Here is a 26,268-nt window from a genome sequence, read left to right on the forward strand (position 1 = left end):
GGGCCAAATATCCTTGACAGAGTCAATGATATTGGCCCACAACATTTCCTTGGTTTTCCCAAGTGGTTTCTCCAGTGTTAAGTCTTTCTCTAAGACTTTGATCCTTTGACTCATTATTTGGGCTTTTCGTGCTTCTTCTTTCTGCTTCAGTTGGGCAAGTTTGCATTCTGTTTCCAAACTTGCAACCTTTTCTCTTAACCTATTCATTTCAGTAGCCTGGATAGATATATCTTCCATGGATTTCACTAGTTCTGTTGCTTTCTCTCCTTATGCACCTGTTGTTGATGTAGATTATGCTTTTGCTGGCAAGGCTATTGCAAGCACAGCTGTAGATGCCAAAGATGTTGCTAGTGTCGATGGCACTGCTGTGGAGACTGTAGGGATAACATCTGTTGAATAAGTGGCCACATCTGCTTGTTTTAATTGGATTAAAGCATCCAATTCCTTTTCTGTCTCTTTTAGTTGATCATTCAACTTTAAGACTAAGTCCATTAGTTCTTCATGCCCCTACTGGGCTTCTAGGACTTCCAATGTTTGTGGATGCTACAGCTGAGGTATTTTTAGTTGTTTCTTCAATGCATCTATATCATCGTTCTTTCTAATAAGTTATTATGTGGGTTTTATATCCTTGGGATTGTGTCCCAATTCAATCACTAAGTCCTCTAAGGACTTGATCCTAGTATCCTTAGCCTATGAGGAGGCCTTCTCTAACTGAAATTGCATTGAAATGTTGTTTAGAGAGTTTTGTAGCTTGTGAGCAGCTATGGCTTTACCTGTCAGGGTGGAGTATATCATCTCTCTAGCTTGTTTTTTCAGTTCAATCTGGTCTATGGGATGAATATCCCTTGCCAACACTTCAAAATCTACCCTTTTGAAATTTGATGTTGTCTTTGGCTGTTGGGATGTGGGTTTAAAAAAAGTCATCTGTAGCTTTCTCTCTTTAATGTCAAAGGCTGACATTAGCCTTATTTGATTGGTGGGAGTCAGCTTTAGGTATTGTGCATATGTTTTTGCCTTAAGCCTCTCATTTCTAGCTTTTATTTCCTTGTATCTTTCCTTGATATCTTTATCTTTGTCAGTGGGCATTCTAAAGGAAGACACTTCAACACTAAGCTACCTTTCCAACATCTTATATTGTGATGTGGAAGGCTCTTGCCTACCTCAAAATGGAGTGGTATGCCTACTTCTTTCTGCTTCTATATTTGTGACCTCGGCTAAGTCTTCAGTATATTTGTGCTCAGAGGTTGGATTTAGCCTTTACCTCTTGTTTTATTCCTGCTACAAATCGGAGGTGGCCATTCCTAAAATGGAAGACCCTTCTCTGTTTCTTTTTTGGATCTTCTCCTCATTCTGAGGAGTCTGGATGACTGGAGAGGTACTCATGGTTCTTTCTGCTTCTTCTGGTACTTGCAAAAAAGATTTGTCATCAAGCTGCTTTTCTAAATCAATTAGAGCATTCTCTATGTCTACTCTGGTGTTGTCTTGATCTACTAGGATACCTTCCACCCATTCTGTTTGATTTGCATATGCTTCTATTGTTGGAAATAATACTGAGAGGGGGGGTGAATCAATATTATCAAGCCAAATATTCCCTTTTTTCAAATTCAGATGATATACGCTACTTCAGTTAATTAAACCCGCGTATGTACGCAATTATGCAGAAGGAAACACGCTTATATAAAGAAAACTTTTAATTTACTTTATCTTTCTAATGTTGATTGTTAATCTGTGTTTCAGAAGCAAATAACCAGTAACCAGAAATAGTAAAACAGAGCAGAAAGACAATCGCACACAAGAACACAAGATATAAGGTGGAAACCCAATGTGGGTGAAAACCACCTGCTGTAATTTGTCTCTATTTTCTCTTTAATTAGAGACTTCTTTTTACAATTGTACTGGTGCAGTCCTTTACCAGTATGCAGGCTGCAACCTGCAGAGAGCTACAACCCTCTCTCGTTTTCCAGCTCCTCCTGGAATGGAGCTACAACCCCCTTAGCTCTTGCACTAGCCAAGATACTAGTACGTAGGTGCTGGCCTACAGAAGGCTACAACCTTCTATTTCTTTCAGGGACCACATTTCATAAATTTTCAGACTGGATCCACAAATAGCATCAATCAAACATCAAGAATTTCTGCATCACCCAATCACCTTTTCACCAATCAAAACTGAATCAAAATAAACACTTTTCTGACGACTGTACCCAGATCACAGTAACAGTCACCACACACCAAATCTGAACCCAGAACACTGCAGCAATAAACAGAAGCAGCAAAATCACAACTCAAAATATATATGCTACTTTAATAGCCTGAAACCTGCGTGCATACGCTTTTGCGTATGGAACAACCTGCGTATACGCTGTTTTACTTCACTGAGCTAGCGTGTATACGTGCCTTCGCTTCACTGAACCTGCATACAGATCTATAAAGGATAATTCACTCTTTCAGATATTCAAACACTAATTCACCCAGATCATCAGTTTTATAGATCAAGCAAGCGCCACATATAACAGATCAAAATCATACAAAAATACTATCATTCAAGCTTAAGGATTATCATCCATAAATAGAACTTATCCATCTCTTTGCGGTAAGGTTCCTCCTTCATTCAGATCCAGATCTGCACCATAACCCAATTACCAGTATTCCAGATCTAGCACTTTATCAGATATTCAATAACAATTCAAATGATCCCTTGCCACATGATCTCCTTCCTCTTTTATAGTTTTAGGCCTTCCACAATACCACGGTCCAAAACCATAATAAACCAATACCACAGACCCAATACTTGGGATCAACACGTCTGACGAGGTACCATGGTCCAAAACCATAGGTTCAAATACCAAGGACTAACTACCACGGACCAAAGGTAAGTTCTCCAACATATACGCACTTTTCCTTGCATGAAAGTGCTTGTATACGCACACGCGCCTTTGAAACGACTAACCCGCGTGTATACACATCTTCGTCTAGATGAACCTGCGTATATGTCTTTTCCTTCATTCTGAAAGCCTGAACTGAGATCTGTTACCAAAGAGAGTTTCCATCAAGGATAATACCTGTGCCATAGCTCCAAACCTGTGCCATAATGCCAACAATATCCCCCTTTGGACTTGATGGCAACCCAAAATCCTCAAAGTCATTCTCCCCCTTTGTCATTAAGGGCAAAGGGTTGTGCTCCCCTTGAGTACATGCTGAAATTTCTGCCCTGTTGTTCTGACCATGCTCCCCCTGACTGTAGGCAAGATCTGCAAAAGATGTTCTTCAAGAAGAACCATGACTTATACATCATAAAAGACCTTCCTATCACCAAAAGACTCAAAACATACATCCATCACCCAACCAAGTGGGGATACATTAGAAATTTACATATGACAACCAAGTTCATTACATGTTCATCCAGGCATAGTGGGGAAACCAAAATAGGCTGTTACATGACCTTGACACCATAAAAGAGACACCACAAGAGAGATACATGACATAGAGACGAAATATCTAGAACAAGACTTATGAAAGTCACTAATAACTGATAGCAGCAGCATCTGTCAATCACCATTCAGATCAACAACCAAGATTTCCTTCTATTCTCCCTTTGCCTTTGTTCCACCTGAAACCAACAACAGCTGAGATCTAGAATCAAAAGCTTCTAAGATAATGCCAACAATGCATTGTTAGAAGATTATCTGCTCCCCCTGAACCTGTGCCGGATGGTCTCAGTCAGACCCATATCATAATATCTTCAACTAGAGCCTGTCCCTACTAATATCCATCAAACCTCCATATACGCTATGTACGTGGATCCTCCTCAGGCAACTCACGTACACCCATTTTTCTTTGAAACAGACAAGTTTTAACAGCAAGATGATGCATCAACTACTCCCAGATTCTGTCTGAGGTATTCAAATTTTTCCCTGGGCAGTGGTTTGGTGAGAATATCAGCAACTTGTTCCTTATAAGGAACATACTCCAATTTGACCTTTTGTTCCAACACTTGTTCTCGGAGAAAGTGATACTTGATCGGTATGTGCTTGGTCTTTGAATGCATGACTGGGTTCTTTGAAATGCTTATTGCACTTGTATTATCACATAAGATGGAGATGGGTGGTGTACAAGTGATTTGAAAGTCTTGCAAGGTTTGCATCATCCAAAGAAATTGAGTGCAACAAGATGCAGCAGCCACATATTCCGCTTCAGCTGTAGATAAAGCAATCGAACTTTGTTTCTTGCTGAACCAAGATACTAATCTGGAACCCATAAAGAATGCACCACCACTTGTGCTCTTCCTGTCATCCACGCTTCCAACCCAATCTGCATCTGTATAAGCATGAAGAGTGCGATCTGTATCTCTAGGATACCATAAGCCATAGTTTTGAGTTCCTTGAAGATACTTGAAAATTCTCTTCACTGCTTGAAGATGAGTTTCCTTTGGATTTGCCTGAAATATTCCAACTATTCCCACTGCATGCATGATGTCTGGTCGGGTACCTGTCAAATAAAGTAGACTTCCAATCATAGATCTATAGGTTGGTTGATGCACTGTTGTTGATTCATCATTTGCACTGAGGTTGCATCCTGTAACCATGGGAGTACATACTGGTTTCGAATCTTCCATGCCATACTTCTTCAGAATCTACTTGAGCTACTTGGTTTGAGACAAGAAGATACCGCCTTCATTTTGTTAGATTTGCAATCCAAGAAAGTATGTCAATTCTCCAAGCAAGGACATTTCAAATTCTTTCTTGTTGATGAAGATATTTGTCCAAACATTAGTACCAAGCCCTTGGAGCCTGTTTAAGACCATAGAGAGCCTTTTTTAGTCTGCATACAAGATTTGGATCATTCCCAAGAATGAAACCATCTGGTTGCTCAATGTACACTTCTTCTTCTAAGTCTCCATTCAGAAAGGCTAATTTCACGTCCATTTGAAATTCTTTGAACTTTTGAAAGCTTGAGAGAGCAAGGAACATTCGGATGGCCTCAAGTCTAGCAACGGGAGAAAAAGTTTCTTCAAAGTCTATTCCTTCTTGTTGAGCATACCCTTTACACACAAGTCTGGCCTTGTTATTGATTACTTCTCCATTTTCATTCAACTTATTTTTAAAGATCCATTTTTTCCCTATGACATTCTTATCTTTTGGTCTAGGAACCAACTCCCAAGTGTTTTTCTTTTCGATCTGCTCAAGTTCTTCATCCATTGCCTTGACCCAGCATCCATCTTTGCTTGCCTCTTTTAAAATTTTTGGCTCAGTGGAGGAGAGCAATGCCAAATAGCTTGAGGCTTCTGCAATTGTTCTTCTTATTTGTACACCTGCCTATTTCTGCCCTAAAATCTGAAATTTTGGATGATTCTTCTCAACGTACCTGGATGGAGTCTTCTCTTCTATCCTTATCTGTTCCTTTGGTGCCTCTTGGGGTTCTTCTTCATCATCAGTCTGATTTGGAGAGTAGTCTTCATCCTCTTCGATATTTTCATAATTTACTTGCCTAGGAATGTATCCTTTTTCATCAACCACTACATCAATGCTGTCAACAATTCTTCCAAGTCTTTTATTGTAACACTTATATGCCTTGCTGTGGGGAGAATAACCAAGGAGAATGCCTTCATCTGCTCTAGGTTCAAGTTTTCCAAGTTGTTCATCATTGTTCTTAATATAGCATTTGCTTCCAAAAATTTTGAAATGCTTTACCGAAGGAGTCTCACCATACCAGAGCTCATGAGGAGTTTGAGTGTTGTTTACTCGGACATTTGTTTTGTTAAGAATAACAACGGCAACAAATGCAGCTTCACCCCAGAAGGTTGCAGGAGTTCCAGATTCATCAAGCATAGCACGAGCCATTTGTTGGACCGTTCTGTTCATCCTTTCCACCACTCCATTTTGCTGAGGAGTCCTAGCTGTAGAGAATTCCCTTCTTATTCCATGTTCTTCACAGAAATCGAAAAATTCATTTGAGGTAAATTCCCCACCTCTGTCGGACCTGAGGCACTTAATTTTGTGATCTGATTCGTTTTCAGCCAAGGCCTTGAAGGATTTGAATTTTTCGAAAGCTTCGTCTTTGTGCTTCATAAGTCCTAACCAAACCATCCTGGAGAAGTCGTCAATGAATAATATAAAGTATTCTTCTCCTCGAGGTGACCTTGTCCTAAATGGACCACATACATCTGTATGGACTAGCTCAAGAGGCCTGCTAGCTGATCCTTCCTTCTCAGGGAAGTTAGTTCTGGTTTGCTTACCAAACTACATGATTTGCATATTGTGTTGTCCAGAATTTTGGTATCTGGAAGACCACGAACTGCCTGGTATTTGCATGCTTTCCTTATTTGTGAAAAGCTTAGATGCCCCAACCTTCTGTGCCATAAGCAGTGTTCATCATCCTTGCTCAAATAGCATTTTTGTTGTCCTTCTTCAAATATGTATAGATTATTTGGAGTTCTTCTGCCTTTGATAATTGTTTTTCCTGTATCAAGATCATGAACACTGCATCCATTTGATCGAAATATTACCTCGATTCCTTGATCACACATCTGAATGACACTCAGTAGATTATGCTTCAAGCCATCAACATACAAAACATTTCTAGCTTTGACCTTTTCTTTCAACTGAGCAGTGCCTTTTCCTTTTATGGCCACATGAGTATCATTTCCAAAAGAAACTTTATTTCCCTTTTCTAAAGTAGTATATGATTCAAATTTTTCTTTATCACCTGTCATATGCTTCGAACATCCATTGTCAATGTACCATAGATTTCCCTGTCCTTTTGCATAAAAAGCTATCCCACATCTTTCTGGTTGCGGTTCCTTTATTCTCCATGTTCTGGCACTTGAGGTTTGTTCCTTCTGAGTTGTCTTCCAAAACCTGCTCCTGCATTCAGAATCTTCATGACCGAAGTTATTACAAATATAACATTCAATTTCATTTTCAAGGACGGAAAACTTGTTATAAGTCCTTTTTGTGATTCCAGTCATACTTCTTTGTCTTTGAGCTTCTCTAGTCATGATTGTCTTATAGGCAACACATTGAGCTGCTTTGTGACCAAAGTCATGGCAAGAGAAACATTGGCCATTGAAGAAACTTCTGCGATTATCAAATCTACCAGCCAAATGATTGTAGTTTCGATTGTCATCCATTCTTGAAGAAAATTGAGAAGTTTTTACCTGTGGCTGGTTGTAGCTTTTGTTCACCCTTAAGATGGATTGCCCCTGATTTACCTGGTGGTCTTTGTTTATTCTTGATGTAATGCGTCCCTGTTTTACCTGGTGATCTCCATTGGACTTTTGCTCATTCCTCCTTGCTGCATCAAGATAACTCTTTGAGGTGGATGCTTGAGATGCTTCTCCATTATACCCCAGACCTATCTTGATTAGTGGAGAACGTTGTACATTGATAATCTCATCCAGAGTTTCAGATCCTTTAACAAATTTAAGATTTAGAGCCTTTGTTTTCTCAATTTCTTTTCTAAGGCCAACAATTTCACATTCTAACTTCTCAAGAAATTTTTCTTTTTCATCAAGTTGGAATTGCAGAGTATCAATGATCATATTCTTTTCTTCTAAACATGTTTTGAGTCTAGAAATCTCTTCATAAAAACCATCTACATCTATAGCATCCATATAATCATCATCTTCAAAAGCCATTAAAAGTTTATAATCATTACCTCGTTCATCTTCGTCACTATTTGATAGGCCATCACTGTCTTCATGAGTGTAGTAACTTTTCTTAGCTGCATTCTGTTTCTTGTTCCATCTAATAGGTTCCTTTCCTTTGTCAACCTTATCCTTATGAGGACATTTGGCAGCATAGTGACCAACTCTTCCACAAGCAAAGCATTTGAAAGGTAACTTACCTCAGAACTGTCCAGTACCTCGTTGAAGATTTCTAACAAAATTTGATTCTTCTTCTTCTTCTGACACGTGTCCTGACTCATAGTACTCTCCTTTGCCTGAAGCCTTGAAGGCAGCTTCTCTCTTGTCTGATGGACCTCCTTTCCTCATTTCATAAGCAGTTAGAATTTCGTGCAGCTGTGACATTTTAAGGTTTTGTAGATTCTCTTTTTCTTCTATTGCAGAAACTTTAGATTCAAACCTAGGGGACAAATATCTTAGAACTTTTTCAACCACAACAGCCTCTTTTATTCCTTCACCCAAATTTTTCATACAATTAACAATCTCATCTACACGAAGAAAATAGTTAGCCACACTTTCATCATTATACATCCTGAGATTTTCATACTGAATCCTGAGGGTTTGAAGTTTTTCTCATTTTACCTGATCATCTCCTTCATAGCTCAGAACAATCTTGTCCCATATCTCTTTTGTGGATTTAAACTACATTACCTTGACAAATTCTGATTGAGATAGGCATCCTAATAGAGTATTGACCGCCTTTGCATTTGTTTCATATTTCTTCTTCTCAGCCGGATCTGTAGGAGTTGCTGATGGAAAAGTATACCCTGTTTCTATGATATCCCAGACTTCTGTACGAAGAGATTGAAGATAGGCAGTAACTCTTACCCTCCAATAAACGAAGTTTGTCCCATCAAAAATCGGTGGCCTGATTGATGCTTCCCTCTCGTAGTTGCTCATGATGAAAGATCTTTCTTCAAGCGATCAAGCTTCTTCTGAAGAACCTGCTCCGATACCAATTGTTGGAAATAATACTGAGAGGGGGGGTGAATCAGTATTATCAAGCCAAATATTCCCTTTTTTCAAATTTAGATGATATACGCTACTTTAGTTAATTAAACCCGCGTATAGACGCAATTATGCAGAAGGAAACACGCGTATATAATGCAAACTTTTAATTTACTTTATCTTTCTGATGTTGATTGTTAATCTGTGTTTCAGAAGCAAATAACCAATAACCAGAAATAGTAAAACAGAGCAGAAAGATAATCGCACACAAGAACACAAGATATAAGGTGGAAACCCAATGTGGGTGAAAACCACCTGCTGCAATTTGTCTCTATCTTCTCTTTAATTAGAGACTTCTTTTTACAATTGTACTGGTGCAATCCTTTACCAATACACACGCTGCAACCTACAAAAAGCTACAACCCTCTCTCGTTTTCCAGCTTCTCCTGGAAGGGAGCTACAACCCCCTTAGCTCTTGCACTAGCCAAGATACTAGTACGTAGGTGCTGGCCTACAGAAGGCTACAACCTTCTCTTTCTTTCAGGGACCACGTTTCATAAATTTTTAGACTGGATCCACACATAGCATCAATCAAACATCAAGAATTTCTGCATCACCCAATCACCTTTTCACCAATCAAAATTGAATCAAAATAAACACTTTTCTGACGACTGTACCCAGATCACAGTAATAGTAACCACACACCAAATCTGAACCCAGAACACTGCAGTAATAAACAGAAGCAGCAAAATCAAAACTCAAAATATATACGCTACTTTAATAGCCTAAAACCTGCGTGCATACGCTTCTGCGTATGGAACAACCTGCGTATACGCTGTTTTACTTCATTGAGCCTGTGTGTATACGCGCCTTCGCTTCACTAAACTTGCGTATAGATCTATAAAGGATAATTCGCTCTTTCAGATATTCAAACACTAATTCACCCAGATCATCAGTTTTATAGATCAAGCAAGCGCCACATATAACAGATCAAAATCATACAAAAATACTATCATTAAAGATTAAGGATTATGATCCATCAATAGAACTTATCCATCTCTTTGCGCTAAGGTTCCTCCTTCATTCAGATCCAGATCTGCACCATAACCCAATTACCAGTATTCCAGATCTAGCACTTTATCAGATATTCAATAACAATTCAGATGATCCATTGCCACATGATCTCCTTCCTCTTTTATAGTTTTAGGCCTTCCACAATACCACTGTCCAAAACCATAATAAACCAATACCACGGACCCAATACTTGGGATCAACACGTCTGACGAGGTACCATGGTCCAAAACCATAGGTTCAAATACCAAGGACTAACTACCACAGACCAAAGGTAAGTTCTCCAACATATACGCGCTTTTCCTTACATGAGTGTGCGTGTATACGCACACGCGCCTTTGAAACGACTAACCCATGTGTATACGTGTCTTCATCTAGATGAACCTGCGTATATGTCTTTTCCTTCATTCTGAAAGCCTAAACTGAGATCTGTTACCAAAGAGAGTTGCCATCAAGGACAATACCTGTGCCATAGCTCCAAACCTGTGCCATAATGCCAACATCTATTTCAAGTATGGGATGGTGAATAAAAGGTCCTAGCTTGACCTTTTGTCTCTTCTTCGTGATGAATTCCAAAGGATCATATCTCCAACAAAAACTTCTTTGGAACTTCATATTCTGTAATATCAAATCTTCCTCTTTGCCAGCCTCCCTAGAGTTGCATATGAAGGGGCCTAGTTGGTCTTTTATCTTGAAATAAGCCTTCTTCTTAGCATTGACGAAGTTGACTTCATCTGCATTAATTATTTGTCTATAATATTCTACAGCAAACAACCTCATGGGGAGGTATCTTGGCAACTTATATGGTGCAAGCATGCAACCATATATCCTGATTTCTATATGGTTCTGGTAAAGGTACCAGTCACCCACTTTGGTTTGTTTAGACAATTGAAGGACTCTCTTTATTTCTGGATTGATTCCAGGAGGAGGGCTTCCAGTTAACCTTGCTATGACTAGATGTACAAATAAATCAATGAAATCAGAGTAAGAGTATGGAGACTGGTATTGGTGGATCAATGGGGTCCAAAAAATGACTGACCTGGGCTGACCTTTGGTGTCCAGCTTCTGAAGGGTGAATGGGAATTTATCAGGTTGGTAATATAAGAACATATGGTATAAAACTGAAGAATACTTGAAAACTCTTTCATTGTTCATTCTAAGGAATTTCTCATGCATCCTATCAGCTATAAATTGGGCATAGTCATAAATGACAATAGGAGGTTGTCCTGGAGTGTAGATGGACATGAAGGCAAGGATTAACTCATCAATGTATTCACTAGTGGTGTACCCAAAAATATAGGATATCATGGCTACAATATTCTGGACTCGTGGGGAAAAAATAACAGCTACATATGGGGGGGAGTCCTTAGGGATTTGTTTCTCTTCTCTGATGAAGGTTTGGAATAGTTGGGCCAATGTTGTAGAGCTAAGATTAGGATACAAGTCCAACAAGTCTCCAATTGAGAGTGGGGTTAGGTTTGGTCCTAGTTGGAGCTGCAACATTTCATTAATAAACTCAGTAGTGAGGGTGAAAAGGACCTTCTAGTCATGAGACATCATAGTTTTGTGACTGGGGACGTAGCAAGCATAACACATATGAACAATCTCAGGAAAAATGTGGACTTGGGGGAACTGGTACTTGGGAAAATTTGACTCCCAAAGGCCAATTTTATCAGCATGGTTTAGGAATCTGTCCCTACTTTGGCAATGTACTTTGAGAAGGGACTCTTGGGCAATGGTATCTTTTATTTGGAAATCTTTATCAGCTAAAGGAAGGTGGTCCAGGTCTAAGTGAGGTGTAGAGATGGGCCTTACATCCATTGCAATTGGGGCAGCCATACTCAGTTCTTGTGGATTTGAGTGTGGGGGGTAATTCAGAGTTTTTAGGGCAATGGTGGTTTTGCAGATGGTTATGGCTCAGAGTGTAAAAATCAAAGTGAATTTGATGTTTTTTACTTAATTAACAGTGTTACGAGGGTGAATTTACTTGGAATTTGACAATGGAGTTGGTTTTGCACGGTTAAATACTTGGAATTATGTGGAATTGACTATAAATGGTGGTTGATGGTGGCTGCAGAGGTTTGTATGGTTATGGTATGAACTGATGGATGAGCTGGGTTGTCTGCAACGTCTCTGAAGTAATGTCAAAGGTCAGTGAGCGATTTCGCTATTTGTAGGGGCCGCAATGGCTTTCTTGAATTCTTAATAACAATTGCACGAAAGGAGTGAAAAGAGGGGTAAATGGGCTTTTATAGAAAAAGCGGTTAATTTTTGGCGGGTTCATTGATTGATGAATAGTGACGGTTTTCATTTGAAAGGGGGAAGTGGTTTGGGGGGTCCATCGCGCCGCTTTTTTGGTGCAAGCGGTATTTGGGAGGGGTCTCCTGATCCCATTCATTGTTTAACATGTAGCATCGGGGGCCAGGAGGAAAACCACCTTATCGGGCGGGTAAAGGGCAAACATCGGGTCAGCCTGATATGGATGCAATCTATAGGATGAGGGGGAGGGAGATCGTATGGTGATCGGGAGGTGAAGTTGCACGCGATTTATACAAAAAAAATTGGGGGGCCCATGGGTATAATCACTGGCGGTATATGATAAGCTTAATACTTAATCTCGTTGGGGGCACTTTAATGAGGGATTAAGGACTGTGGGTGAGTTTTTAATATATTTGTGGGATACGGGGTATTAATATAGTTTATAAACAAACTAACAGGTGGGGTTAATTTATATAAAGGACTTAAATATATACGTGACAATGGGTTTTTCGGAAATTTTAAATAATAAAGTTAAAAATTTAATATGTGGTGAAATGAACGGAAGGGGTATTGCACTTAGGCATATGAAATGTGGTATGCTTTCCATATACTTAGTATTTAGGATAAATATGTTTGGTGGGTTTTGTACATACATGTTTATAAAGGGGTTTTCCTAGGCAAGAAAACTTAACCTTAGGAAAAGGGTTTTGCGAGGGGGATGAATGAATTATAAGGGAATTTAACACCTTTCCTTCTTAAGTCATCAAGCCGAGGGTCCGATCCCACCAAAAGTTAGAGAAATGCTCTGAGCCTTTTTTACTTTAAAAACTATAGGAATTAATATTTTTATTATGGAAGGGAAGTTAGTGAGTGTCATAGGGGTTAAAATGAATGAGGGGATGTTAAGTAAACCAAATTGTGAACCATTGCTTTTGTTTTGTTTACCACTTATGCATATTTAAATGATGCATTTGGAACAATGACATAAGTGCTTTTTGTATCAAATGACATGATATTTCTGCAACCTTTCTACTACTTACCCACTTACTCATCCTACCATTTTTTCTTCACTTTATTTGGGTGCATTTAGGCTAGCAAACCCTTATCAATCTTTTTCTTTTCTTTACAAAATAAACTATCTAATTCTAACCTTATATCATCCAAGGGCTCAGATTAAACTGATGAGCTCCTTTTATTCACTCTACCTATCTAATGATCTGCCAAGATTACACTGTTTGGTCATATTTATTCACTACCTATAAACATAAAATTCAAAGTATGAAATAGCCAAGTTTAAAAATTTTGACTATCATGGATTGTGGCATAAGTAACACGATGCACACAATCATTTATTGTGCATAAAAAGTAAATAGTAGTGGCATTTTGACTTGCACACCTTCATGGTCTCTTTTTCTCTTTTGGGGTTCATATATTTTCATTTTTTTTTTACCTTTTCATTCTTTTTGTCCTTTGATTATTCTTTTAGGACATACCCTCTTTACATTTTTTTAATTTTTTAATATGGAAAACATTTGCAGAAAGCAAAGGTATGTACAATATTACAAGGCTTAACCTTAATCATTCAAAATTATGACTCCTATTGGTATAGGAACCTAACAGTGGCTCCACTTGGGGATGGCGTTTCTTGGTGAAATGCTAAGAACTTTCTAGATTAGTAGCTTCTTAACTGTTGTTGATGTTGCCTTGCAAAATTATCCTCTATTCCTATGCATTATTGATACTTATGATAGTGAATTCTTAAAGTTTAGGGCCTTCTCTTCGGGCTTCAATTTCAAAAATCACCATCCCAATCCACACTAGATTTTTTGAAAAATGAAATATGTACAATGGGAAAATAAAAAATCAATAGTTAGGTTCAAAATAGTGTTTGAGCATTCGACCATTCACTGGTCCATGTAGGTTTTAACCCCGTACAGAAATTACCTGTATACAAATTCTAAAACACAGAAAATAAACAATGCGAGAGCATAACACATAAAACACATATACACAGAGATTTTCCCTGTGACCCCCCCTGCTACACAATCGGTGCAACGAAGGGGGTGCTCCACTCCCCCTCTAACCCCCCGGTTAACTACGTGGGCTAGTCGTGGAAAGAATATAACACAACCCAACAGTCCACCTTCTGCTTTTGTACCATCCATTTCTCTTAGGAAGAAAGCATTATTACCTCTGAAAGCATAAATGACATATGGACCTTTTCATAGGAAATAAAATTTTCATGTTTACCTTTATCTTCCCTCCTTGAATCCCACTTTAGGACTTTGTCACGAAGGTAGAAATCTTCGGCCTTGGTTCTCTTATCAAAAATCTTTTTAATCCTTTCCTACACAACTTGAGACCTAATATACACTTCCTCCCTGGTTTGTTGAAGATGTATTTTTTGGTTGATTCTTCTTTGGATACTATTTGGTTCAACCTACAACTCTTGAAGCAACTTCATCACTGGTGTTCCCAAGGAGGTTGGAAAAACAACTTCCATCCCATAAACTGGTTGGTAGGGATGTACCAATCGATTTTTTAGTGGTTAGTCTATCTATAAGGCATTGACTAATTTTTTATTCCATGTTTTCTTATTGTCCTCTAACAACTTTTTGATGATGTTCACCAGACTTTTGTTTGAGGACTCTGTCAGTCCATTTCCTTGAGGATAATAGGTCGTGGAATGGCCCAGGGATATATGATACTTGTTGCAGAAATCTATCATTCTTTTGGATTTAAAGGCTACTGCATTATCAGTAATGAGCTTAGTTGGACATCCAAAGCTTGACAAAATGTTGCTTTCAAGGAAGGTTATGATAACGCTGTCAGTGGCTTGCCTTGACGGTATGGCCTCTATCCATTTTGTGAAATAGTCTGTGGCAGTGAGGATCCATTTGTGTTGGGCAGAGGAAGGTGGGTGAATGTTAGGCCCCTATACTACTAGTGTAACCCCTTATTGTTATTAGTATAACCCACTACTTATATTGATGTACCCATGTAGTGCCCATATTGTTATATTATGCCACATAGAAGCCCACCATTGTTACTGTTGTGCCCTACAATATTATTGTTATGTAGGCTTTGATTGTATTGGGACCACTTAGACTCCTATATATAGAAAGGAGGTATTTTCATTTGTATCATCCAAGAATTGTTCATTTATGTAATGTAAAGGAGGTTGCCCCCTCGAAGAGGCTGAATTCTAAGGTGTGGATCTCTCTTTTCTATCTTTTTGTGAGCTGGTTTCATAACATTTGGTATCAGAGCTTTGGATTCTAGGGTTTCGCTGCTCCAAACAGGTCATCGTGGAATTTTCGCTATAACTTTTTTTCTGTGAAGTTTCAGAAGTCGCAAAAAAAACCCATTTGAGAAGAATTGGCGCTGAACCTTGGGTCCAAATTTCAGATATTTTCGTGTGACATTTTCGGAGATATGATCTGCGGAAGTTGGTCTTTTTGAAGACTCCTGAATTACACTCAAAACAGGTGACCTAGGGAAAATCGTCATAACTTTCTTTCTGAGCATCGGATTGAAATTTAGTAAGAAGGTACAGAAAGAGAACGGACTTTAGTTTCTGTTTATATATTTTTCAGAGTCAAAGGTTGAAGCAGTGACTCGTGGCATGTCATACAAGTTCGCTCTACTGAACTAGTTTAAAAGCAAGTCACTGTGGGAGATTTCACATAACTTTTTCTTGGAGAATCCAATTTGGATCAGACTGGTGGCATTGGAAAGAGGACACAGAGGGCTACTACAGGTCACAATTCCAAAACTTAAAGATCCAAAAGTACAGAGTTACAGTCGTTTCAAGGTCGAGCTCCTAAAGTCAAGAAAAAGCAAGATGAGGAAGTTTGATGGCAAGGATCCGGTAAATTGGATACTTCAGATAGAGCAATATTTTGATCTACATGGTGTACAACTGTTACAAAAGGTATGTATTGCATCTTCATATTTAGAACCAGATCAATTTTTATGGTACAAAGGGCTTTGTTCTCGTAAACAACTTGTTACATGGTCAATTTTCACGGAGAAAATGATAGCACATTATGAGGATACAAAGAGCAACACCTTCTTTAGAGCAACACCACAACAATTGGAAAGAGTAAAAGGGCTTTGTGACATAGTGGAAAGCAAAATTATGGAAACCAGGAAGTGTACCCCTCACAACTATAAAGATGGAAGTGTTGTTTCTCCTAGCCTTCCACAACCTACAAGGGTTACACCACAACAATTGGAAGAAAAAAGAGAAAAAGGGCTTTGTTACAATTGTGATAGAAAATGCACTAAAGGTCATAAGTGTGCTGAGAAGAAATTATTTTACATAGAATATGAAGAGGAGGAAGAAAAGGATCAAGAAACAACAAAAGAAGAAGATATACGCCAGGACCCCACCCCAGAGAAAGAAGAAATGAATCAGACGATATCTTGTAAAGCATTGGCAAGAATTACCACTCCTCAAACTCTCAAGATAGAAGGACATATCAAGAAGAAAAAGGTGCAAGAAGTGAAAGATCACATCGAGAAAGAAGAAATGAATCCAACCATATCTTGTAATTCATTGTTCGAAATTACCACTCCTCAAACTATCAAGATAGAAGGACATATAAAGAAGAAAAATGTTCAAGTAGTGAAAGATCACATCGAGCATAAAGAAATGAATCCGACCACATCTTGTAAAGGATTGGAAGAAATTACCACTCCTCAAACTCTAGAGATAGAAGGACATATCAAGAAGAAAAAGGTTCAAGCAGTGAAGGATCACATCGAGCATCAACAACAAGTTCTCCAACTTTTAAAGGATAACGCCACTTCAGTGCAAAATCAAACGAAACAACAGGTAGATCAACATCGTAGTGAAAAATGTTTTGATGTAGGTGATTGGGTATTTTTACTGCTACATCTCAAGCAAGCTATTTATGAGAAGGAAATGTTGGCAATACTACATGCACTTAAAAAATGGCGACCTTACCAAATGGGAAGACTCTTCAAGGATGAGGATGTGGAAGCATTGTTTTGTGCTATTTATATTATCCAACCAGATTGGATAAACGAAGCAAGGGATGAATGGAAGAAGGACGAAGAAGTATGGCCACTTATTCAAAAGTTGCAAAAGATCCCAATTCAAACAATATTGCCAGAAATTGAAGAGGAAAGAAAAATCATATTGGAACCAGGAGCAGTCACAGAAACAAGAACCCGACAGCTACGAAATCGATCAATTTCAGAGTATCTCATCAAGTGGAAGAACTTACCTGCTGAATATTCCACATGGGAGGACAAGAATCTTATACAGAAGCATCAAGAACTACTCAAGCGTTGAGGACAACGCTTTTTGAAGGAGAGGGGCATGTTAGGCCCCTATACTACTAGTGTAACCCCTTATTGTTATTAGTACAACCCACTTATTATATTGATGTACCCATGTAGTGCCCATATTGTTACTATTGTGCCACGTAGAAGCCCACTATTGTTATTGTTGTGCCCTACGATATTATTGTTATGTAGGCTTTGATTGTATTGGGACCACTTAGACTCCTATATATAGAAAGGAGGTATTTTCATTTGTATCATCCAAGAATTGTTGATTTATGTAATGTAAAGGAGGTTTCACCCTCGAAGAGGCTGAATTCTAAGGCGTTGATCTTTCTTTTCTATCTTTTCTTGAGCTGGTTTCATAACATTTGGTATCAGAGCTTTGGATTCTAGGGTTTCGCTGCTCCAAACAGGTCATCGTGGAATTTTCACTATAACTTTTTTTCTGTGACGTTTCAGAAGTTGCAAAAAAAACCCATTTGAGAAGAATTGGCGTTGAACCTTGGGTCCGAATTTCAGACCTTTTCGCGTGCTATTTTCGGAGATATGATCTGAGGAAGTTGGTCTTTTTGCAGACTCCTGAATTACACTCAAAACAGGTGACCTGGGGAAAATCGTCATAACTTTCTTTCTAAGCATCGGATTGAAATTTCGTAAGAAGGTACAAAAAGATGACGGACTGTAGTTTCTGTTTGTATATTTTTTAGAGTCAAAGGTTGAAACAGTGACACGTGAAACTTCATACAAGTTTGCTCTACTGAACTAGTCTATAATCAGGTCACTGCGGGAGATTGTGCATAAATCTTTCTTGGAGAATCCAATTTGGATCAGACTTGTGGCATTGGAAAGAGGACACAGAGGGCTACTACAGGTCACAATTTCAAAACTTAAAGATCTGAAAGTACAGAGTTACAGTCGTTTCAAGGTAGAGCTCCTAAAATCAAGAAAAAACAAGATGTGGAAGTTTGATGGCAAGGATCCGGTAAATTGGATACTTCAGATGGAGCAATATTTTGATATACATGGTGTACAACTGTTACAAAAGGTATGTATTGCATCTTCATATTTAGAACCAGATCAATTTTTATGGTACAAAGGGCTTTGTTCTCGTAAAAAACTTGTTACGTGGTCAATTTTCACGGAGGAACTGATAGCACATTATGAGGATACAAAGAGCAACACCTTCTTTAGAGCAACACCACAACAATTGGAAAGAGTAAAAGGGCTTTGTGACATAATGGAAAGAAAAATTATGGAAACCAAGAAGCATACCCCTCACAACTATAAAGATGGAAGTGTTGTTTCTCCCAGCCTTCCACAACCTACAAGGGTTACACCACAACAATTGGAAGAAAAAAGAGAAAAGGGGCTTTGTTACAATTGTGATAGCAAATGCACTAAAGGTCATAAGTGTGCTGAGAAGAAATTATTTTACATAGAATATGAAGAGGAGGAAGAAAAGGATCAAGAAACATCAAAAGAAGACGATATATGTCAGGACACCACCCCAGAGAAAGAAGAAATGAATCAGACCATATCTTGTAAAGCATTGGCAAGAATTACCACTCCTCAATTTCTCAAGATAGAAGGACATATCAAGAAGAAAAAGGTGCAAGAAGTGAAAGATCACATCGAGAAAGAAGAAATGAATCCAACCATATCTTGTAATTCAATGGATGAAATTACCACTCCTCAAACTATCAAGATAGAAGGACACATCAAGAAGAAAAATGTTCAAGAAGTGAAAGATCACATCGAGCATCAAGAAATGAATCCGACCATATCTTGTAAAGGACTGGAAGAAATTACCACTCCTCAAAAGATAGAAGGACATATCGAGCATCAACAACAAGTTCTCCAACTTTTAAAGGATAACGCCACTTCAGTGCAAAATCAAATGAAACAACAGGTAGATCAACATCGTAGTGAAAAATGTTTTGATGTAAGTGATTGGGTATTTTTACTACTACATCTCAAGCAAGCTATTTATGAGAAGGAAATGTTGGCACTACTACATGCACTTAAAAAATGGCGACCTTACCAAATGGGAAGACGCTTCAAGGATGAGGATGTGGAAGCATTGTTTTGTGCTATTTATATTATCCAACGAAATTGGATAAACAAAGCAACGGATGAATGGAAGAAGAACGAAGAAGTATGGCCACTTATTCAAAAGTTGCAAAAGATCCCAATTCAAGCAATATTGCCAGAAATTGAAGAGGAAGGAAAAATCATATTGGAACCTGGAGCAGTCACAGAAACAAGAACCCGACAGCTACGAAATCGATCAATTTCAGAGTATCTCATCAAGTGGAAGAACTTACCCGCTGAATATTCCACATGGGAGGACAAGAATTTTATATAGAAGCATCAAGAACTACTCAAGCGTTGAGGACAACGCTTTTTGAAGGAGAGGGGCATGTTAGGCCCCTATACTACTAGTGTAACCCCTTATTGTTATTAGTATAACCCACTTATTATATTGATGTACCCATGTAGTGCCCATATTGTTCTATTATGCCACATAGAAGCCCACCATTGTTACTGTTGTGCCCTACAATATTATTGTTATGTAGGCTTTGATTGTATTGGGACCACTTAGACTCCTATATATAGAAAGGAGGTATTTTCATTTGTATCATCCAAGAATTGTTCATTTATGTAATGTAAAGGAGGTTGCCCCCTCGAAGAGGCTGAATTCTAAGGCGTGGATCTCTCTTTTCTATCTTTTTGTGAGCTGGTTTCATAACAGTGAATTTCACCAATGAAGTCTAAACCCCATTGTTGAAAAGGTGTTTCACCAGAGATTGGCTTGAGGGGTAAAGGTAGAAGCTTTTTCTTTCCCTCAAAAATTTGACATTTGTGACAGGAGGTCACATATTTCTTTACATCATAAAACAAGGTAGGCCAGTAGAAACCAGCTCTAAGAATCTTATCAGCAGTGGTTTTCCAATAAAAGTGTCCTCCACAGTCACCTGCATGAAACTCTTGTAATACTTTGTCAGATTCATATTTTAATAAGTAGTTGAGAAGAATACCTTCATGATTTCTCCAAAATAAAGCATTGTCTAATATACAAAATTTTAAGGATTTCATCTTTAAAAATATGCTTTTGGTCTTAGATAATTCAGGAGGAGCTTGTAAATTTAGTAAAACATAAATGATATCAGCATACCATGGTGATTCAATAAAGGCCTGGTTGATTAGTGGAGTCACCATCTCCTCTTCATTATCTATTTGTGCAATAAAGTTTATATCCAGGGCCTAACAGTTTGATTCAGCCATGAGCTTGGCTAAACCTTGGCCCTTGATTAACTTAGTTGGTTTGATTTCTATGTCATATTCTAGAATAGTGGCAATCCATTTTCCCCTCTTTCCATCTGGACCACCCTGAGTTAGGATGTCTTTGACTACTGAATTAGGAACATAGGCTACTATATGAGAATATAAAATGTATACCCTAAAATCCTTGATAGCTTTGACCAAAGCAAAGGCTTGTTTTTCCATTATGTTATATTTTAAGAGGGCATATCTCAGAGCTTTGCTAAAGAAAGAAATAGGTTGGTCATAGCCCTGGTCATTTTTCTGCAATAAACTACAGCAATAGTGTGCTCAGAAGCAAAGGAAAATAAGATGAAATCTCTATCAAATTTTGGATTGATCAAAACTAGTGTTTTAGTTAAGGCTAGTTTGATATCTTCAAAGGATTTCTTAGCCTCGACAGTGCATTTTATGGTCAAATATTTTTTCAACATATTGTTCAGTGATCTACTTAATTCTGCTAGATTAGAAATAAATCTTCTAAGAAAGTTAATTTTCTCTAAGAAAGCTTGTAATTCCCTAATGTTCCTTGGATGTTGTATCTGTAAGATGGCTTCTATTCTTGCAGGATCTATTCAGATACCATCTTTTGAAATTATATGACCTAGTAACTTTCCTTCTTCTAACCCAAACAAAGACTTCATGGGGTTTAAAGAAATTCCATATTTCCTGCATTTAATAAAAAACTGCCTTAGATGATCCAAATGTTGACTATGAGATTTTGAAAACACAGTAATGTCATCTAGATATATCACAAGGAAATCATGAATTTCTTTGGAAAAGGCTATATCCATAGCCCTTTGGAAAGTAGCTCCTACATTCATTACTCCAAAAGGAATTTTCACATACATGAATGTGCCCCAAGGAGTAGTGAAGGTAGTCTTCGCTTGGTCATCAGGATGAACTAAGATCTTATTGTAACCCGAAAACCCATCCATTAATGAGATTCTGGTTAATCCAACTACCCTTTGCAAAATATGATCCATTTTGGGGAGAGGGTAATTGTCTTTAAGTGATACTTTGTTGAGGTTCCTAAGGTCCACACAGAGTCTGATCTCGCCAGTTTTCTTCCTAGTTGGCACCAAGTTTGAAACCCAATCAGAAAATTTGATTGGTGAAATTATCTTAGCATCATACATTCTTTGGATTTCCTTTTCAATTGAAGGTAATAGGACAGGATTAATCCTTCTAAGTTTTTGTCTGAAAGGTTTTTTATTTTATTTTATAGGGATTGTGTGTTGTATGATGCTGGTGTCATAGGATTTGAGGTCCTCATAAATCCAAGCAAAGACATCCTGAAATTCTTTTAATAACTCAATGTATTTCACCTTTTCAGTTGGAGGTAGTGATTTCGAAAGTTTGATCAATTTTGGATTTTCATTAGTGCCTATATTACACTCCTCTATATCAGATTTCAAAGGTTCCATTTTAGGCTTTCTAGGAACATAATTTGAATCAAACAAGTCTTCCAAAGGGGTTAATCCCTTAGGTAAGAAATTGTCTTTGAGGTTGATTAGTTCAGTGTCTTTGTTAATTATTTCATCAATTTCAACTTGTTTTAGGTTTTCTACATCTAATTTTGTAAATTTAGTAGGATGAAATCTATCTATCTCTTCACCTTCTATCTCATTTATTTCTATTTTTTCTTTAATGTTAGGATCTATTGATGTGTCATTATCTATATTGATATTTACAAATTCTTCTTTCGAGATTAAAAAATTGTTTATCTGTCTGTCATTAGAAAATATTTTCCAGTTCTTCAAATTATCTTGGATTGCAAGTTTGTGCCTAACTTCAGCAGTGTACTGATGGTTAGGTTGAAAGGGTAACTTGCAGGTGCTGACAAACATTGCTAAACTATGAGCCTGCATTATGTTTTCTTGGAATTACAGCAAGCTTGGTTTCTAAGAAAGTGTTTAGTATTTCTACAATGGTTCCTCTATAACAACTTTACCTAGGGTCTTTTGTCATATATACAGCATCAATTTGTTTTATAAACATTTCAGAGTCTCCCATGACATAAACTCTTTTAGCTCCTAGATTCCTAACTAATTTAAGACCTAAAATTAGTGCCTCATACTCGGCCATATTGTTAGTAAATTTAAAATTTAGTCTATATGCATGGCCTTCTAAGTGATTATTCTCTAGATTGTATATCCAACTCCTGCTCCTGCTCCAAAGTTATTGACTGGCCCATCAAACTCAAGATGCCACAATATCTCATGTTCATAATTCTCATCATCTGGTGCCACAAACTTTTCCTCATTTTGACTACCTTGTTTAGTGGAAAGTTCTGAACTTTGGACAGTTTCCTCTTGTTTTGAAACTGCAATTTCTTTTGGTTTTGTATCAACACTGTATAAAGGCGTTTATTGTGTTTGATCAACATTATACATGATAAAAGAATCAATGTCTGAATGTACAGAGTAGATAGGAAAGTTTTGAGGCCGATCCTGGCTACTCACCATGTATTTCATTAAAGTTTCTTGATACAGCTTCTTGGTTGTCCAAAAACAGAAATTGTTGCATATGACATATCAAGTTGTAAGGATCCATGAAGTTTGGCTCCCCATGATCTGGATAACAGCATGCCATACTTCGGTGGGATGTCAGCAACCACAATATCCATAAGGATGCTCTTTGTGGTATATTGAACTAAGGTAACACATAGGTCTTTAATCAACCCCAGAAACTTTACTTGACTTGATTCAAATGAAAATAAGTCCTTGTAAGGGCTTGTAATGTCTAGGTTTAGTTTCTTTATTGCTGATTTGGGCATTAAGTTGTCGGAGGCCCCAGAATCCAACATTTCATTGTGAAGAATTTTGTCATGGATGTTAAGGCTAATGTAGAAAGGTGGTATTCCTCCTTCTAGTGGTTTACCATTAACATTTGGACCAAATACAAGTTCTGGTTGGTCATCAAACAGGTTAATGGAATCCTCATTTTCAGCAATGTTTAAAGTTCGGTTTATCTGTGTCTTGTAAGTTTCATTCTTGATTAGTTTTGTTAAAGGGACTAAAATCTTTAACTTATCTACCTCTGCTCCCAAATTGAATGGAAAAGGGGATTTTTTCTGTTTGAGGGTTTTGAATTTTCACAGCAGGGATTTGAGTGGGATGGTCTTCTTTTCCTTTACTGGGGGTCTCTTTATGTAGATTTTCAGATCTGGTGTTTTGAGGTTTGTTCACTAGTTCTTTAGGGGGAATTGAAGTGGAGGGTTGATCATCAGGAGGTTGATTAGGGGTTATATCTACAATGGTGGGGCCAGAAGGATTCTGGTTTTGTCTGGGGAGAATCTGGAGGATTTTAGAAACTGGGGCTTCTTTGATTTTCTTGGGTTGATTTGGCACTGTTTTCTTGGTTTGGTCAGGGATATCAGAATTATTTTTACTCCTTAGGTTATACTATTTATGCACTTCAAAGATGGCAGAATCATAACCTTGTTTATAGTCAAATGACTCTCCAGACTCGATTTGCAATTGCTATAGCATATTCAATTCTTGATCATCTTGGGTCAGAAAAACAACACCTTCATCATCTAATCCCATCAGGTTAATCTGTGTTTCTTACTCTGGGTCTTCAAGATGGGATGTTTCTGCATAATTTTCTTGGAAAGAGGCCTAATATTCTGATCAAGTCCATTTTTTCCAGTGTTTTGGTTTTGGCTTTTCCTAAAGTTTGGGTTTCTAACTAGAGGTGCCTGTTGATTATCCCACTGGGGTTTCCTCTCTATATTCTCTATTCTATCCATTAACTTTTCCATGCCTTTCGCTAAGCTATCTATTTTAATGTCAAAGGTTGAAAGCTCATCTTTAGTTGTTCCTCTTCTTTCATTCCTAACTCTAGCTCTTTTAGCCAATAAATTAGCCTCTACACTTACAGCTACACTTTGCATATCTTCTAGGGTTGGGGGTTTCTTTCCCTGAGCTAGAATGCCATGTCTATGTCAAAACCATCAGGGAAATTTATTAATGCTAAATTAGGTGGGGGTCTAATATTAAGTGGTATTGCATTGTATATATTGTTAAATCTGGTGCAGTAATCTTGAACAGTTTCATTGGGTCCCCTCCTAATATTTTCATATTCTGAAAGGATCTGTAGAGGATTCTTTTTCTTTTCCCATCTATTCAAAAATTGTTGATGAAATACTTATAAACTATCAATACTATTATCAGGTAGTGATCTAAACCATTTCCTAACATCACTAGCTAAATACTGAGCAAATAGTCTCATTTGGACATCCACAATATCAATTTCATGAAGTTCAAAGTAGTTTTTCATCTTATTAACATGGTGTTGTGCAGTGTAGTGTCCTATGCTATCAAATTGGACGCTTTTACTCTGGTAGTCTATTGGCATGGCACCAAGTGGAGCAGGCAAGAAAAGGGGAGCATATCTATTTGCCATGGCTATAAGCTGGGAAGGGCTACGATGTGGGGTTGAGGCACTAGAAGATGATACAGTAGTGGAGGATGAACTAGGATTGGTGAGTGGTAAATGAGCAGTGCTAGGTTGGTAAGGGATTGAGGGTATGAATGGAGGTGGGGAATGGACTTCAGAAGTTGAAGGGAACAATGGTGAACTAAGAGTAGTGGACAATTGTTCAGAAAGATCAAGGATCTTGGTAGTACTAAGGGATGATTGTAGTGAATTCAGAATGTACTCATCAATTGATTTGTTGGCTTTTTGGAATTCAAGGTCTGCACTAAACTCGGGATCTAGGACAGTATCATGAATTTCACTTTCAGACTTTGACTTAAATAATGACAAATCAAATTGTTCATCAAGGGAAGATCTTCTTAAAAAACCACTCATCAAGACATGAATTAGCTTTAATCAATGGTGTGTGACTAGCTGAACTTTCTTCTTTTTTGGATTTTCTTGAAATCAGGTTGGGATTATCAAATACTGGGGCCAGGTTTGGATCTGGGTTAGCCCTAGTATAATGAGTTCTCCTTGAAGCCAGAATTTCAAAACTTTTTCTAATTGTTTTTCTTTTGTGAGATTTTTTTTTTTAAATAACTTCTAATAAATTTCTTTAAGAGGCTCGAAATATAAATTTAGAAATTTCTTAAAGTTTTATTAGGACTAAGGATTTGAATTCCCCAGTATGGTCGCCACTATGTTATCACTCAGAATTTTCCTTAGAAGTTATCAAAAGAAGGAATAAACCGAGGTAACCACAAACCAATATTTTAAGTATAGGCTCTAGCCAACCTATGACTCAGAGAGGGCTCTCTCTATGAAATTTAGCTTTGTTTTACTGGGATTTTAGGCTAGTTCTTAATGTTCATTGGGGTTTTGGTTTTGAATTGAAGGTTAGGTGGTGGAATTCTTGGAACAGATGGATAGAGCAAGGTCTTTAAGCCATTGGGCTATGGATTCAACATATGGATAGCAGAACAGGATCAATTCATTAAAGGGAATGTTCACAGGGCAGGCTAGCAAAGTAAAGTGCAAATCTTTAGGCCAATGGGTGAAATGATCTTAACCAGGGTGAGAGAGCACTTAAGAATCCTTAGATTAGGGTTAAGATGAAGAATAGAGGATAATCATGAACAAAGGGCAATTAAGAATCCTTTTCTATAGATCACGAGGAACTACCTAAACTAAGGAGAAATCAAGAATTCCTAAACTTAAATTAGTGAAGAAAACATTAAATAGGCATA

At 37.8% G+C, this 26,268-nt stretch overlaps 1 pseudogene; it reads left to right on the forward strand.

Annotated features, from left to right (window-relative positions):
* The first annotated feature begins 235 nt into the window (after window positions 1-235).
* Window positions 236-26,268, forward strand: part of LOC149250528 (putative protease Do-like 14 pseudogene) — a 105,665-nt pseudogene continuing 79,632 nt past the window's right edge.

Source organism: Pinus tabuliformis, chromosome 7, assembly GCF_031772625.1.
Source record: "Pinus tabuliformis cultivar Carrire ecotype Pingquan chromosome 7, CPIR1, whole genome shotgun sequence".
In the NCBI taxonomy this organism is placed as follows: Eukaryota; Viridiplantae; Streptophyta; class Pinopsida; order Pinales; family Pinaceae; genus Pinus; species Pinus tabuliformis.